Genomic DNA, 11719 nt, shown 5'->3' with positions numbered 1-11719 from the left:
GCGGGTATGACGTACAAGAGGCAGAGGGTCCCTGAGTGTTGACTTCTCTCCTCTGGCCTCCTCCTGCCCCTCGACACAGACAGTGTCCCGAGGCTGCCCCAGAAGATGCCCTGGCTTTGGGGCTTAGCCACCCTGACCTGTGGTGCCATTTTCTGACTTGGAGAAGATGGGAGTCGGGTAGCAGCCTGAGGGGCGGGGTTCATAACTGGGGAGTGGCCCAGGCAGCATGAGAACCAACTCACTCATGGGCACTTCCGTCCCAGCCTCTCCCAGGCTCCTGAACATGCCTCCCAATTCATCCCCTCAACTCACACCAGAGAACAGGGCTGGGTTCGAGGAGGAGGAGCGTTGGGGACCGTAGGCCAGTGGTACCACCTCCCCTGGCCTCGGTTTGTGCATCTGAAAGTTATTTTCAGAACAACCCCCAACACACATGCACACACGTGCATACACACATAAACACATATGTAAACACACACACGTACACACACACAGAGTAGGCTCAAGGCTGGCCCACTCGCTGTCTAGACAGGGCTGGGAGCTGAACGGTTTCCTGCTGTGGGAGGCAGGCAGCTTGGAGCTGCAGAGCTGCCTGCACACTCCTGCACACTCATGCACGCACACATGCGCACGGGGATGGCTTAGTGATGCTTCGTTAACATTCAGAGGATGACGGATCACTGTCAGGCGAAATTCCAGTGCATTGAGGGCTGGACAGTCAGCTCCTGCTCTTTGGGTCCCTAGCAGTAAACCATCGTTTATCTTGGAATTAAGGAAAGCGTGGCCCCCCGTGCTGTTCTTCCGCTGCTTCCTCGGTGGGTGTTCCAATCCGAGAGCCTAGACGCTCCTGCCATCTGCCCCTCCGTAGGGGGCTGGCAGGCACCACCGAGGCCCCCAGCCAGCACTGAGGGTCTGGACTCAGGGATGCGAGGGTCTCCTTCGCAGCCCCTGGAGGCTGCCTCGGACAGACAGGAAGGAGGGGACACGCATGCGGCTGCCCGAGCCGCCGCTGCTCCCTTAAAATATTCCAGTCACATCGCCGACGGTGAAGCCGTAACCCGGGTGCATTGTAACAGAGGGAGAATTTCATTTTGTTTTTGAAATGCTGTTATTACACACTCGGGAAACCCACAAAGGCACCTTGGCAGGACAGGATCAAATAAATACCTGAACTCAGAGCGCGGCAACATTTACTTAGCAAATGACATTTTAATGCCGTGAGTCGAATTTACATACTAATTAAAATTTCCCTTTAAAACATGGAGACTTTTGGCCTCTCCGCCTACCCACAGTGACAAAGATTAAAAGATGTTTTATTACGTCCTGTCAAACAGAGCTCACTGGGAACGGTGGGCGCACATCCGCACCAGCCCCGATCGCCCCCCGGGCAAATCCAGCCGCCTGGCCTCCACCTGCTCCCCGGCAGGGCTGGGGTCCGGGGACCCTGCTCCTCTAAGCTGGGGTCTCAGCTCTAAGGAGCTGCGAGGGGGGTGCAGGGGAGACTTTGCGTCTGGTTCAATGCCTCCAGAGAACATGTTTCTGGTCTTTGGTGATCCTGGCATAACTTGAAAGAAAGTGCTACAGCCACTGTGGCGGGAGAGACACTGGAGGCTTTATTTTGTTCTGGGGGCTCAGGGTCCCAGGGAAGCAGGGAGAGGGTGCTGGCATAGCCATATGTGCCCCTTGTCTCCCCTTCCCTCCCAAGGTTCCCGTTGATCATAAGTGTGGTTCTTTGGGGAGCAGCCCCCTTCTGGACACTGGACAAGTAAGGGGTCCCAGATGGTCCCCCTTCCACCGGAGGCCACATTGACTTTCCATCAGCTCATGTGCCCAAAATGCCTCCTTTCCTGCTTGTTCAGGGGCTGCTCTGCCTCAAGGGTCCCCTGACACCCTGCTCAGTCATTTGATGAATATTTATTAAATACCTGGTCCAGCAGCATCCTAGGAAAACGGGCAAGACCCCTGCCACCTCGAAGCTTGCCCGTCAGCCAGGGAGACGGACGTTACATCAACGGCTAATCCCCGAGGACAGGAAGTACTCCGATGCCCATAGAAATCTGTGCACGAGTCCAGGTCCAAGTTCACGCTGTCTCTCGACATATTAACTCAGTCAAGCCTCGCAACCGCCCATGAGGCAAGTCCCATCTGCCATGAGCATCACGGTCACTTCACAGATGATTGTCAGAGGCACAGATACCCTAAGTAACTCGCCCAAAGTCACACAGAGTCTTAGCGGCAAAGTACACTGTGAACTCACAACACTGAGTCCCCAAACATGCTTGTGACTCCCTCTCATAGGTACTCGAGGAAAATAAAATGGGTTCTCAGGAGAGTGAGTGGCTGAAGACTAGGTCTGCTTTCTTTCTTTTGGGTGATTTTTTTAGGTAAACTTTGATCGAAGTAGAACTCACATTTGGAAAAGCACACAAACCAGAAGGAAGCGTTGGGCTCTGTGAGCCTTTGCAAAGTGACCACGCCGTGAAGACCAGTTCCAGCCCAAGAAGCCCCCCACCCCATCCCAGTCTCCCCCCCACATCTGTCCCCATGGACGTGTCTTGTCCCTTCTTGAACTGAACGTAGACGGAGTCATACTGCAGGTGCACTCCCCTGTCTGGTTACTTCCACGTAACTCCCAGTGTGCGAGATTCCTCCGTGTGGCTGGATGTGAGCACGGTTCCGCGGTACGAAGGACACCGTGACGCACCCTTTCCACAGGGGCACACACCGCGCTGCTGCCAGCGCGAGGCTGTTGTGAATAGTGCCGGGGTGAACTTCTTGTGCGTGGCTCTTGTGCACACGTGTACATCTCTCCGTTGGGTCTCTGCCCAGGATCAGAACTGATAGACCCTAAGGGATAAATACGTTCGGCTTTTCCACATGCTGCCAAAGCATCTGTCAGTGTCAAATCTGGTTCGCACTCACACCACAAGCAGTTACTCCACCTTTTAGCCCCACCCCTGGTGTTGCCTGAGCTTTAAGTTTTAGTAATTCTGGTGGGTGTGTGTCGTATGTTACTCTGCCTTTATTTTGCATTATCCTAATGAGTAATGAGGTGGATCCCCTCTGATGTGTTGACTGGCAGCTGGAATGTTCCCTTATGTGGAGTGCCCTCTTTCTCGTGGGTTCCCTTTTTCTTACTCCTTTGCAGGAGTTCTTTGTATATTCTGAATACCCGAGTCCTCATTGAACATCTATGCTGTGAATATCCCGTCCTACCCTGTGGACTACCGGTTACTTTCTTGTTGGTTTCTCTGGCTGCAGAGATGTTCTTAATTTTTATTTTATTTTAAAAGAGTTTAGCAATCTTTCCTTTTCAACCAATGCTTTTTGTGTCCTGCTTCAGAATTCTTTGCCTACCCCAGGGCATAAAGGTCACTTCCTATGTTTCTGTCTCAAAGCCTCGTACTTTTGACTTTACATTTAGATTTACAAATACTCTTAGAATTGCTTTTTGCATATGATGTGAGGGAGGGGTCAGAGAAGGCCTCTCTGAGTTGGAGAAGCCAGAGCCCACTCTGCGCCTGGGGCAGATCAGCGTGGATTACAGTGAGGGCAGCAGAGAGAAGGCAGTGTCTCTCTCGGGAGCACTGGAAGCTGCTATGGGATTTAAAGCACAGAGGGAAAGACAAGATGGCCTGAGCTGCTGGGTGGGCAGCAGGGTGTAAAACCAAAGGGTCTGGAACATTCTCATGACAGTGGGTCAGCCTTCTGGCACCTCTGAACACATCAAGCCCTTATGTCCTGCTTGATCCACTGGTCACCCATCCTCCCCCTGGGACCCTCCTGGGCCACTCTGACTATGGTTCTCTCCTCTCCTTCTCCACCCCAGGCTCAGCCTGGTCCCTTGTGGGGACCCCAGCACACACTCTCCCACCTCTGCTCTCTCCTAAAAAGCCAGGTTGTCCCTCACCCCAGTATTTTAGGGTTCACCCAAGCCCTCTTCTTCAGTCTCTCATTTCCTCTCTAGAGTCCCTCTCCCGCTCTTGACTGTTTTCACTGACCCAGCAGCTGACTGCTCTCCCCTGAAGGAAACAACCGTTCTACCAGGAGGGAGATGGAATGTCTCCTCCACTAGGTGATATCTGCCTGATGCCCAAAATGTTCCTGCCTACAGATGTTCTCTTAGGGACTCAGTCTGAGAAAGGTGTCAACGGGAGCCCTGTGGAAGCTGCTGGCAAGTATTAGATCCCGAGACGTTGTGCAGCTGGCCCATAGGCCTTCGATGCATCTCCATGGAAGGAGCTGTGGGCCACAAGTCCCCAGGGTCTTCCCACCTGCAGACGAGACCCTCATAGCCCAGCTTCAAGGGAGGGACCACTTCTGTTCGGCTAAGAGACGTATCATGGCAATAGATGACCAGAATGGGGGTCCTTTGCTTTGGTAGAAAAGACAAAGCCTTCAACCATTAAAATAATTCCACCTCCATCCCCATCTGATCTCACCTCCAGCTTCCTCCCATAGAAGGTGAGCTCCAGGCTGGGACCATGCGCTGGAAAGAAATGGTAGGTTTTCTGGTCTCAGAGCACTCTCCCCACACCACCCCCCATATGCACACAATCCAGAACGCTCCATTCCTCCTGAACACAGTTTTCTTGATTGCTGTCCTTGAAAATATAGGTCTTACATTAGGGATTAGAATTTTCCAGCAGTCACATGGATAATGAGAACCAGCTGAGAGTCTGTTTTGGAAAAATTAAAGACCACAAGGAAAGGCTCTCCAAAACACAAAACCAAAAGAATGTTCCTGTCCCATAAGTCAGAAACCCACGGATATGCTGTTTATCTGTTTGTTTTTACTTAGAGGAGTGCTTTAGAAGAGCAAGCTCTCCCGTGGGAGGATTTACAAATGTGATGAGTGGGGGCAGATGTGACATTATTTAAATGTCTGGAAGTATTGTCTTCTCTGTCAAAGCTGAGGAGCCCCTGTTCTGCTTGTCTACCACTGCATAACAAATTATCCCAAGCACCATGGCTTCAAATGGCAACTTGCTATCATGTGCCAGCAGCCTGGGGGTCAGGTGGACAGGGCACAGTGGGAATGCGTGTGTCTAGGACCTGGGCTGAGCTGACTCAATTGGCTGGGAGCTGGCCCAGCATCTCTCCCTTGCTCTCTCTACACAACTGTCCAGGTGGATAGCTTGGGCTTCTTCATAGCATGGTGGCCTCAGGATAGTCAGACTCCTTTCCTAGTGGCTCAGGGCTTCACAGGGAAGGATGTGAGAGCTGGGTGTCCTCTTATAAGCAAGGCCTAGAGCTGGCGGAGCATCCTTTCTTACCATACCCAAGTGGTCCAACCAGTCATAGACCAGCCCAGATTCAAGTGGAGGCAACATGAACTTAACCCGCCATGAAAGGAAAGTCAGATAATTTGTAACCATCTTTAACCACCACCACCCTAAACCTGTTGGTACCTGGAAACTTCAAGGCTCGAAATTACAAATGGCAAGAATCAAACCAAAAATAAATAGAATGCTCTAGGCAGATCAAAGAAACAGAAAGTAGAAAATGCAACATATTGCCTCTCTAGGTCCCAGGGGAAAACAAAAAACCATTTATTTATTCACCCATTTGTTCAGTAAAGGGAAGACCTGCTATGTGCAAGGCACCATCCCAGGTGCTGGAGATGCAACAAACGAGACAGACAGGGCCCTGCTACCACGGAATTTACAACCAATTGTCGGGAGGGGAGACATTAAGCACACAATTACAAAAGTATTAAACTATCGAAAGGCGACATCATGGAATCCTAAAAACATGCACTGGGGGGCTTTACCCAGACAGGAGGGTCAAAAGAAGTTCTTTTGAAGAAAGGCTGTGGACATGAAATGGATGTAAAGGACCAGCTGGGGTTTTCTGGGTGCGGGAAGGCGAGGGGAGAGGGGCATTCCAAGCAAAGGAAGCAGCCCAGGCAAATGCTCAGAAGTGGGAAGGCAGAAAGGAAACCAAGTGGCTGGAGCAGCAGAGTACAAGAGGCGGAGAGGGTGGACTGGACATTTCTGGGGCCCGATCCTGCAGCTTGCTAAGGATTTTGTCCCATCATGGGGACAATGGTAAGCTCTTAGGAGGTTTTAAGCAGAGAGGGACCTAGCCAGACTTGGGTGGGTCCTCTACACTCATCCTGTGGACTCAGGGAGGAAGCTGGGAGATCAGAGAGAAGTTGGCAATGGTTGTCCAGGTGAGAGGCAATGGGGACTTGCGCCAGGCAGGTGGGGTGGGAATGGAGCACATTCAGGAGGTGGAAATGACTATCCTTGGTGCTGACACAGAGCCTGGTCATGGGAGGCTCCCTATTAATATTTGTGGAAATAGAGGACACATGAGTGAATGGACAGGGTGTCAGAGATGAGACAGAGGCTTCAAGGTGGACCTCCAGGTTCGGCGTTCGAGCCCTGCAGTGGATTTTGGAGCTGTGGGTAAAGCAGCGCCGTAGGAGAAAAAAGAGGGAGAGTGAGCTCACTTTCAGACCCAGTGAGTTTCTGGTGTCCGAGGAGAAGCCACCCCTCCCTCCCTGGGTGAGGTTCTCTCTCGGGGGCCTGGGGGGTCACTAGGGGCTTTGTTTCTGGGCATCAGCACTAGGACAGAGCCAGTCCCCTCTGCTAAGCCAGGCAACTGGCCAGAACACGACTCCCCTCAGAAGGCGGGCTCTGTCCTAGGAGAATGAGCCACGGAGGCGGCGGGGAGGAGGTTGCAGCCCACCCCAAGGGCTAGACCAGCGCTTTGATGTTTCCCAGAGGGAACTGAGACTCCAGCCCGCATGTCTGACGATGCCAGTCTCAACAGGGTGCACGCCCAGCCCCAGGCCTCCAGCCTTAATTATATCCGAGACTGTTTACAGTGTGTAATTATTGCCATTAATTGACTGTGGGAGGCCACACTTCTCCCCTGCAGCCAGCTTTCTGACACTGTAATCCCCCACCCTGCTTGCCTGCTTGCAGCGGCAGGAAGGAAAGGTGGCTGGGTTCTGGCTTTATTCTATTACCAGGATATATTTATTTCTGTGATTTTGTAGAAAGAGATAAGCCAGCACAAAGAAGCACACACACACACGCACACACGCACACACATACACGCACAACAACAAAATCCAAGTTGCTTGAATCAGTATTCTAAACATAAACAATCATTTCTGCATCTCACCTAGTGCCTGCACTCCCTCCTTTCCTGCCTGTCTAACCTCTCTTTCTCCCTCCATATCTGTCATGATTCGTGAGCCTTAGTTTTCTCACCTGACAAGTGGGAGGACAGTCGTACCCTCCTCGGAGGTTTGCCATGAAAATTCCGTGGCTGTCAAATGTTCACTCAGTTTCTGGCGTGCAAGCCCCCACCTGCGGTGACATTGTCTGAGTTGTCACAGACAGCTCCTGTCTTCTGGGTCCTGCTTGGGAGCGGATGCATGCTGACTTGGGTTTGGACTTGGCGCACGCCAATCCGAGAGGCGGACAATGGTACTCTGGGCGCCCAGGGGAGGAGAAGCGAGTCCAGGAAAACAGAGTCTTCGCATTCGATGTTCCGTGTCTACACCCCAAAGCAAGTGCAGAATGAGCTGGGCAGACCTCATCAGTGTGTCCCCCTCACACCTACACTTGTACAAGCTCCTACCTTGACGGGAGGTCAGTGTGTTTCTACCCACCATGCACTCGAAGCAGCACTCTGCAAAGGTGAATGTGCGATTGGGGTCACGCACCCTGCAGGTGGGGAAGCCAGGACTGGAACTGCACCTTTGGCTCCCAGTCCAGTGCTCCTTCCATAAGAGCAGCCACGTCAAGCCCAGGGGACATGCAGTATGTGCTGTTAATATGCGTATGCCCACACATAAGCTGAGGTCTCCCCGAAATAGTCCCGTGGAGGAGGGCGCCCTTCACCTAGGGGCTCGCAGTCTCCCGGGCTACCGGGCCTTGTCTGGCTTGCCCTTCTTGGAACCTTAGGACCTGCTGCTATGCCGATGGCCCCTGGCTAGGCCACGTGCAGAAGCACTAGGAGGGAGCTCTGGGGCTGAACCAACACCGCTCAGACCCACTGTGCTCCCTGCATGAACGTGGGCCAGTGACCCAGCCTCTTCCTGCCTCTAAGGTCAGGCAGGCTCCCAAGCAGGTCCCGAGGTCTGTGTGCAAGCAATTTATTAAGGAAGTGCTCTGGGAGGTGTGACCTCTCCCAACCTCTCCCAATTCCCCAGCAGCTCTGGTGTGGAAACAGCCCCTCGGTTTGTCCTCACTCCAGCCAAGGGAGCTGGGCTTTCGACCCCTGCACCCATCAGTCCCCGGGGACAGTCACCGTGGGAGGCTGAGCCACGAAAACCCCGGGCTCTGTGGCTCCGTGCCTGCCGGATCCCTGCAAGTCTCCGAGAGTACAGGTGCAGGCAGAGCCAGGCTGGGGGGCACAGAGGCATCGGGGGCTCGGGGGGACCAGAGCAGAGAGCCTCCACTGTCTGCTGCAGGCTCTTGTTTCCTTACCTGAAGAATGGGAATGGTAGCAAGACCACGGCATATCATAACTGCGGTGGTCCATGGGAGCCTTGCACTCAGACGGAAGTCAGGCTGGAAATGCAGCGGATTCTTTCTGCTTCCACAGTCAGACGAGAATGCACTGGAGGCAGGGAATGGCCTCTTAATCGCCCCTTGGGAGCTGGGCCACCTGAGCCCCTGCATCTCTAAACCTTGTAGACTTGGACAGGGCACAGGTCTGGGCACTTAGAGATGCCCCAGCCAACGCAACCACATGCCTCCCCCTCCGTTCCTTCTAGACTCTTCTGCGAGGGCTCATCCCGAGGGTTTCTCAGGGCCCTAGGAGAAAGTTCCTTTAAAGACACAGTGCTGGGGCTTTGTCTCCCCTCAGACTGAAACACGCCCTCAGCACTGGTGGTGTCCTGCTCCGGGAATGAGTTCACTCAAGAGAAAACACTTTGCAAGTCCAGCTGTGTCTAGCGGGATTGGAGTGTGGGCTCACCAGGAGCCAGCCCGAGGTACAGATTTCACATCGTGTAATTAGACTAATCATAGTAATTGTATTAACTGTCACTTCTCGGAACTGTACCCTATGTTCTATTATTAACACCCCCATTTTACAGGTGAGGAAACAGTCTCAAAAGGCAAAGAACCTCTCTCAAGTTTACCAACCACCTCTTGGCAGCCTCCCCACCCAGGGGTCCCGCAGCTGGGGGCGGGGGGAGAGGGGACCCAGGAAAGGAGGGGGTTCTCCTGTCCTGCCCGGGAGGGGCACGGTCTGCGGCAGGTATCGCGAGCTGACGCAGCAGAACGTGCTTGGGAGGTCAGAACGGCCCCGCTCCGCAGGAGGAAAGCACATCGGCCACACAGGGCATCAGGGAGCAGAGCGTGGTGGTTATTAACGTGTTTGAGGAAGTTGGTTTTTCTTGGCATGTCTTCCCATCACGGTGCCCAGAAGCCAGGGTCTGGCCAGCCCCTGAGTGTGGGTCTCCCTGGGGGGGGAGCCTGGCATGCTCCAGAGCATTCAGGGGTCCTGGCCAGGCCAGAGCAATGAGAGGGTGCAACAGACCATGTTTGTGACTGGTCTGGATCCCCCACCGCTTCCCCAGCCTCACTGGAATGGAGCACGGAGGCCTGGTTCCGAGCGGAAGTCATATCCAGGGGAACGAGCTCTTCAACCAAGCGTCTGCCTTCACCATTGCTGCCCCTGTCCACCGGGAGTGGACGTCCCCAAGTCCCTGTGTGAGAACCACCGATCTGATGAGGAATGGGCCCCTCTGGGCTGGGGCACCTGTCTCGCGATGCTTGCCTGGGATTCAACGGCCTTCCTTTTACCTACCCTTCACAGTTTAATTCTTAGGGTACAGGGGACAGATGTTGATGGTTCTTTGCTGACTTTCTCTTCTCCGTTTAGGAGGGCAACCTGATCCCCTACTCGGGGATGACCCGTCCAGGCGGCTCATGGCTGGGGAACAGGCATGCAAGTCAGCTCTGGACAATGAGATATGAGAAGACACGGTGGGGCTGTTGCCGTAGGTTTCCTCACTTTACAAAGAGATCTACAAGGAGAGATGACCCCTTCCCTGCTTTGGAATATTGTCACATCTGTGTGAGATGCTTGGAGGGGTGGCAGCCTTTTTGTGACCCTGAGGGGAAGCATCCAAAGACCAAGCCGGTACGCAGAGAATAGCAGAGAAGAAGCACAGTCTGACACTGTCCCTGAGCCACTGAAGCAACCGACCCTGGAGCTGGCTGCCTTTAGATTTCTTGCCCAATGACCTAACCAATTATCTTACTATTAAACCAGTTAAGACAGGACCTTCTACCACTTGTGGCGGAAGTCTCCCTAAAGAGTCAGCAGGGCTCCCGTCCAGCGCTCCTGAGCTCCTTCCTGCCCCTGGTGTCAGCCGTGAAGGAGAGTAACTTTCTACTTCTTTGAGGCGCCCCTAGGAGCCCCCAGTGTAAGTGTTTGTTTGCATTCAACAACCAAAAACCTTTCTGAGCACTTACCCTCTGTTACCACGCACGGTTCCAAGCGCTGGAGTCACAGCGATAAGTAAGACAGACCCATTTCCGCCCTCACGGAGCTCACAGCCTCGTGTCTGAGCACGGGGAGGGGCCGGGTGCAGAACAAACTCCCGAAAGCCACCCCCGGGAGCTCCTGGCCTTGTGCTGCTCAGGCTTCGAGCTTCTCCGATGTGTCAGGAATGTGCTGAACACCCAACAGATGTTGTTACCACATTTAACCTTCACGACTGGGGACCATGATGGTCCCGTTTTAAAGATGAGATGGTTGGGGCATCTGGGTGGCTCAGTCGGTTAATTGTCTGCCTTCCACTCAGGTCCTGGGATCAAGCCCCACATCGGGCTCTCTGCTCAGTGGAGAGCCCGCTTCTCCCTCTCCCTGACGCTCCCCCTGCTTGTGCTCTGTAGAAATGAATAAATGAAATCTTTAAAAAAAAAAAATTAGGGGCACCTGGGTGGCATAGCGGTTAAGCGTCTGCCTTCGGCTCAGGGCGTGATCCCGGTGTTCTGGGATCGAGCCCCACATCAGGCTCCTCCGCTATGAGCCTGCTTCTTCCTCTCCCACTCCCCCTGCTTGTGCTCCCTCTCTCGCTGGCTGTCTCTGTAGAATAAATAAATAAAATCTTTAAAAAAAATAAAAAATAAAAAATAAAAAATAAACATTAAAAAAAACCAAGATGAGATGGTTAAGGTAGTTGCCCAAAGGCACACAACTTTTCCAGTGACAAGTGGAGAACGGGAGAGGCCCCGACTCGGGAGCACAAGCCACCAGCCCACAGCTCTTCCCGCCTCCCGGAGCCACTCCCTCCGCCGGTAACTCAGCCTTGGGGCTGCCGGATGGGATGGTTGGTTGCTTGGTTGTCCTTGGCAGAAGGGCCCTCCTGTCTCATTCACTTTAATCAGTGGGATGCGAGCCATCAGTTTGCTGATGAGAGAGAGAGAACCGGGAGAGCTGAGGAGCTCTGGGCTCCTGCCTTCCAGACAGCCAGGGGCTAGAGCCTCAGTCCTCAGCTCGGCTGCACAGTTGAGCCACCAGGAGCTTCAGACCCCATGCCCAGGCCAGTCCCAGGCCTGTTAGAACCCAGGCTCCCAGGGCAGGGGCAGGCCCGGGCCCCTCCACGTGCAGCCTGCAGCAAGTGAGGGGACCAGCGTTCCAGCCAAGGGAGGCGTGTGCTTGCACGTGACGGGCGAGTCTACTGTGAAATGAAGGGAGGGAGGGGTGAGATGGCCAGTTCAGATCCGTGGACCCTGCA

At 53.8% G+C, this 11719-nt stretch overlaps 1 long non-coding RNA gene across 1 annotated transcript; it reads right to left on the bottom strand.

Annotated features, from left to right (window-relative positions):
- Nucleotides 1-1236: 1236 nt before the first annotated feature.
- Nucleotides 1237-11049, bottom strand: LOC130543910 (uncharacterized). Its single transcript, XR_008959681.1, has 3 exons — nt 8451-11049; nt 7227-7515; nt 1237-2847 (listed from the first exon to the last, which is right to left on the bottom strand). It is a non-coding gene; the product is annotated as an uncharacterized LOC130543910 (long non-coding RNA).
- Nucleotides 11050-11719: the final 670 nt, after the last annotated feature.

The sequence above is a fragment of the Ursus arctos genome, unplaced genomic scaffold (assembly GCF_023065955.2).
Source record: "Ursus arctos isolate Adak ecotype North America unplaced genomic scaffold, UrsArc2.0 scaffold_16, whole genome shotgun sequence".
In the NCBI taxonomy this organism is placed as follows: Eukaryota; Metazoa; Chordata; class Mammalia; order Carnivora; family Ursidae; genus Ursus; species Ursus arctos.
Note: the sequence above shows the minus strand (reverse complement) of the source record. Positions and strands in the feature narration are given on the sequence as shown.